General features: G+C 32.4%; 1 long non-coding RNA gene across 1 annotated transcript in view; it reads left to right on the top strand.

Moving 5' to 3' along the window:
* The window catches only part of LOC129958351 (uncharacterized), a 72,118-nt gene extending 70,345 nt beyond the window's left edge, over positions 1-1,773 (top strand). Inside the window, exon 3 of the long non-coding RNA XR_008783213.1 lies at positions 1,691-1,773. This is a non-coding gene — a long non-coding RNA (uncharacterized LOC129958351). The remainder of the gene's footprint in view (positions 1-1,690) is intronic.
* The last annotated feature ends 4,227 nt before the right edge of the window (positions 1,774-6,000 follow it).

Here is a 6,000-nt window from a genome sequence, read left to right on the forward strand (position 1 = left end):
TTCAAGCCTTGGATTTTAATATTTTGGCCTTGTAAATGATAAAATATGTTATATAAACGGAACAAAAACAACACTCTTAAAAAAAAGCTTAGCATAAAATACCCTAAAAATATTTAAAAAACATAAAACAAGAAACAACGAAGATAGAAAGCTGCCTTCACTAAATCTTTTTTAGATTTTATGGATTTATATATTTTTGTCAACCTCCATAAAAGCACATTAGTAAAATTATTAATATTAAGAGAATTGCTCAGCTTGCATGTTGCATTTCCAATAACTTTTAAAGAGGATGATTGGAATAATGGAAGTCAGACATGGCAATATGGATGACTACAATAAATCACCATGTACGTAGCGAATAATTACAGGCTAGCTTAAATAAAAAACAGGATTTAAAATTTATATTTCCAAAACTATCACACATAATAAGTGATTCATAAAATTAAAGAAAAACGTCCAAAATTTTGTTTTTAATATCGTTCAACAAATGACAATAATCTGAATATATTGGAAATATGGTTATTTTCACAAATATATGAGGATAGCAGGAATTTTTTCTTTGAACAAAAAAGGGTCCCATCCCGTTGAGTTTGTAAAAATATGTTATTGCTTTTTATGGCACTTGCCATGGACAAGCCCGCTGTTACGAAGACAGCGATTTAAGCCGATGGGGAGCGTCTCGTGTTTTTTAGTAGCGCCAACTAGGGCCAAGAGTACGACTTAGCTACTCACGCATCACATTCACTTGCACACACACACATCTCACAGAGAGAACAAATGAAGAACAACCACGCCCGAACGGGGACTCGAACTCAGGACGCCCAGATGAAGGGGAAAAAGCGCTACCCCTATGCCATGACGGCGGCTGTAAAAATTTAAAATGTATGGAAAGAATTTGACTACATATTCGATGTTTGTCGTGTTACACAAAGTTCACATATCGAACATTTGTAACTGAAAAAAAAATGAATGCTTTTCTTTATTTCCATGATCACTGATCATATTATGTGTAATAATTTTGAAAATATAAATGTTTGATATCCGGTCATTTAGTTATGTTAACCTTGTGTAATAAATATATCATCTGAATCAAGAGCGTAACTTGGGGAAATTCGATCAGTACTATGACTTCCCTAGATATAAATGTTTCCAAATTTACCGTCTTCAGCAACTATATTTTTATGCAAAAGCGCAGTGTTTCCTTATGTGTTTTACATCATTAAGAATAAGTAGCATGTAACATTTTGAAATTAAATAATATTACTCAAATTAAATAATTTAAAATCTAAAATTTTTTAGATTTGCCGTTGTACATCAGTATGTGAATATTTCAAAAGATTTTGTACTTCAGAAATGGAGATAAATAGGCAAAATTTTAAACAGAGCAAGTTTAGTATTTATAGAAAAAAGGCCTGAGTGAACCAATGTTGTATTTTTATGGGAACTACTGTATATTGTTTAATGCAAATTTTACTTTCTTTTTATGTCTAAAAATTCTTAGGATACTTGTGCGCATTTTTGATGGGCCTAATCTGGATTGTATGTGAGTGAATATAATATGTAAAATGTGTATGAATAATGCTTCCTATTTGTCTCTATTTCAAAAGTACAAAATCTTTTGAAATATTCCATTATTTTCAAAACTGTTGAGAGCGTATCGTAATTTAGTAATGTCTTTTTTATTTTTCAGCCCGTTTTCAATTCTGGGGCAACAAACTTTTTCGGATAAAATGAAAGATTTGTACTGAGCACTTGGAAAGAACTGCAATAAAGGGCAGGATTTATTCACTAGCATTAAACAAAATACTACCTATGAGTTATAGTAATGGCAAATGAAGATACACGATTTTCATTTTTTATGTATATGACATGAAAGTTTTATATTGAGTAAATGTTATTTTTGAAAAAAATAATTATTTTAATCGATTTGCTATAGGAACACAGGCCTATATTGTAGTTTTTTACTATCGCGCCATTTTTTAAATGATTGCATCATCCTCGTACAGAAAATATAACAAAATCTAAATTGGTGTGTTTTCATAGACTATTATTATACAGTCATATTCATGAGATAAATTATTTCCCCAACCGTAAATTAGTCATTGACTGCTTTAATTTTTTTCATTCAAACTGTATTTTTTTTTTTTTTCAAATGTAAATCCTATACGCAGGCGGGCCACGGTGGTCTGGTGGTAAGGTCTCGGCTACTTGAACCCTAGATTTCAGGTTCGAGACCCGATTCCATCAAAAAACCATCGTGTAAGGAGGTCTGTTGCACGTTAAATTCACCAGGGCCAAGCGTCTTCCTGCTGGTATGGTGGGGAAAGGAGGGGGGTCTCAGCTCAGGTGTCGTCCTCGTCATATGACCGTGGTTCAAAATTGCGAGGACCGTCTCAAAATAGCTCTAGTGTTGCTATAATAGGGCACGTTAATGTAACTAAACTAACTAACCCATATGCAGTCAAAGTAATTGCTCACGTCCTCTTTAATTTGCAAGCCTTCTCTATTCTCCTGTCTAAGCGCAAATCCTTCAGGATTTTGTGTTATTTTTCACCAAACATGCTGAATAGAGAGTCCTTTTTATAATCTCCAGATTTTGCGAAAATTATCTACTTTAGCCTCAAGCGTGTGAAATTTTTTCAATGATAACTTTCACACTGCAAATATATCTTTTCTTAAATTTATATAATTGAGGGCATTTTTGACACAAAATGGCAATCGTATGGTTGGTAAAGCAAGGTAGATTCGCATTTTTATGTAATTAGTTTTAGGGTTTTTTTTTTCTAAGATTGGTTTGATTTCTTACAGAAAGCACGTGAAAAGTAAAGAATTAATCAAAATAAAACCGTATTTAAACTATATATAGGTATATATAAGGAGCCTGGTACGTTTCAAGAAAAATGAAACTATTATAAAGGATAAAATGAACTTGCAACATCCTTAGCTCTTTTAGATTATTACCAAACATTCATATTGGGCAATATATTATATAGATCTGTTACATTATAAGAAAAGTAACAGATGTTTTTTTTTTTTTTTTTTTTTTTACACACTTACTAGATTTGGATTTTTAATAATTTGTAGATGACATTGTGTTTCCCTTTTCAGAATTTATAAATTGTAAAACAAATAAAGAAGTTTCTCCAGTGAAGTACCTATATTATATCACTTTTTAATTTTGTGGAAATCCCTTTATCTAAATCCTGTTTGGAAGGCGTGCCTCGATTTCGCTCGGCTGCCAACCAAAAGAAAAAAGAAAACAAGAAAAGTGACAAATGCTTTGAGGCGTAACATAAAAAGCGATTGCATCTAAAAGCGAAAATGGGGGGCAGCAGTGTTGTTTATTACATTCGCGATGCACGAACTGAATAATCAATTTCAATGAGAAAGAGTGACCGAATACCTTGAACTCCCTTCTGAACTGCCACACGTGAACAAGTTCCAAACCAAGTTTGTCCTTGAGTCTACCAGTGAGAACCAGAACTATAATAGAAGGAATAACGGTTAAATGTTTCTTCTCATAGACGTTTTAGTGACTCCAGGGTTGCCAAACCTCAAGTTTAATGCACTCTACGCTTCATGAAGTTTTACATTGATAGCCTATGAAATTCAGCAAAGGTAGGCGGTGCTGTTAAAAGAGTGGTTTTAATTGCCTGAAATGACAGATTAAAGTCTTGTTGCCTGTTTGTTATTCCCTTCGAGCACTGAGAAAATTGCTGTTTCGCTTGCTGCCTCACTAATTCGACTTTTGAGTTATAATAGAGTCAAACCGTGGGATAGCACACATTTCATTTCGGAGGATGTTATTTATCATCGATGTTTTTTGTTTATTTCTGTCACGAGTGCTTGTCACGCAAACGTTAATCTGTTGCGAATCAACTGACTGGAACAGAAGCGCAATTTCTATAGGGGGTTATTGGACCACATATGCGAATACAAAACATATAATGTTTCTATGCAATAAGGCCTTATACTTAAAATCTAAATTTATAATAAAGCTGCTGAATTAAATATTTCAATTAACCCTCCAACTGCTTATCCCGCGATTTCCATAGGTTGGTAATCGGTCTATTTTCTGTTGCGTTTTTCGCGATTTAGTGTGTTTGTCCTTTATAACTGCATATTTTTATTATATTATACTATTATCGGGTAGCATACAGTAACAGTTCGCTTTGTTTGAAAAATATTTGAACTTATTTGCAAACGTCGCATCTAAACAGATATTTAAAAAAAATTACGCTGTCAGAGGGGTAATAATAATGTATAGAAATAGTCTAATATGATTATCTTTTTAAAACTGCTGTCATTAAATCATTATTTTTATTTATTAAACTGCAAAAAAAAACTACTTATTAAATTTTTACACAACATACATATTCATTAGCATTAAGCACTCACATCTTCAAATAAATATTTCAAGTTCGCGAGTTCAAAATTCACCAGGGCTCGAATGAAAATATACATACCTTCATTAAAATACGTATTATCTCTTGTTATCTTCAAATCTGTTATAAAAGCATGGCATAATTGGAACTGTGAATTATTTCTACACATAAAAACATTCAAAATGCATTAGCATTATTGATTCAACTTACTTCAAACTCTAAATAAATGTTCCCCTAATGAATTTTCCCTAAGGGTTACAATAGTGTAACAATTTAACTTATACAATCGCCACATTTGTACGCAATAATTTACAGATAAAAGTTTAACACAACGCAATCCTGAAATATTTTTTGGAACATTGAATGATTCCAGCAGACTCTGCGGCCTCCTGCCATGTCATACAGAACATATTGACATCAACGTGGCTCATTACTGAATTAACGTCTCGTTTTAAAGCTACAAGATGGTTACAATCTTGTAATTCTGAAATGTGATCAAATGTAATCTCTCTACACTCTAAATTGAAAAAGTAATCCGTGATATTGTATTTGAAACATCGAAAACATTAGCACTAGAGAGACATCAAAAGATTCCAAATACTGAATAAGAAATATATACTATCTTTATATGTTTTGATAACTGGAATGTGCTTAAAATAGACATAAGGGATTTTTTGGATTAAAGTAGACTACTTCACTGCTTGGTAATCTTCTATTCACTTGTAACCTGAAGAAGATACTGAATCGCGGCAATTTCTTCAATGGGAATATTTTTGCACATTCAGTAAGAAATGGTACCTAAAGAATTTCTTCTTAGTGGTTCTAAGGAATGTTTCTTAGGTCTGAACGGTAATATGAATCGTTGAAAGAGACTTCAGTTTGAACAGTTTTGAGCTTAATTGAAGAGATTGTCATCAAAAAGAAAGTCACTGAAATAGAGTCTCTGTATTAATTTTACAGAATTAATATTTTTAAGTGAAGACTTTTTTTAATTAAGAATTCAAAATCAAATTCAAAATTTCCATTTTCAGCCAATGATTGTTTTAGAATAAAATGGGAAGAACAGGTATGATGTATGTAGTTTAGTCAAGTTAGCATTCTATTTTGGAGCTACGTGAAGATTATCTTCTGATGGATCTCATATTTTGGAACCATAATTAAATGATGTGAATGGAAGATGAAATGGGAACATCACCTACCAAATTTCAAGGCAAAAAAGTCGGAAGTGTGACCCATAGCGACCCATTTAACTCGCTTCACAGACGGAGGATCATCGATGGAATTAGGCCTAAAGTAAAAAGATCAGATAGAAAAAAGGAAAATCAAAGGTAATTCAGAAAGGAAAGAATATCAGTTAACTATGTCGGAATCATGAAACCTCTCACACTTAAAGAATACTAGTCTCGTGGTCTTTCTAATCTTTATATGCAGAGTGATATACAAAACCGAGGCAACTTTAAAAATCAATAGTTTGTAAACGAATGAAAGACAGTTGATGTTGCTTGCATATAATGGATTGAAATGAAACCCAAATTAATACTATAAACAACCAAATGGTTCTGAAGCTATTGAAGCTATTCGTTACATATGATAAGATAGAACATGCAACCAAACA

The sequence above is a fragment of the Argiope bruennichi genome, chromosome X1 (genome assembly GCF_947563725.1).
Source record: "Argiope bruennichi chromosome X1, qqArgBrue1.1, whole genome shotgun sequence".
Lineage (NCBI taxonomy): Eukaryota > Metazoa > Arthropoda > Arachnida > Araneae > Araneidae > Argiope > Argiope bruennichi.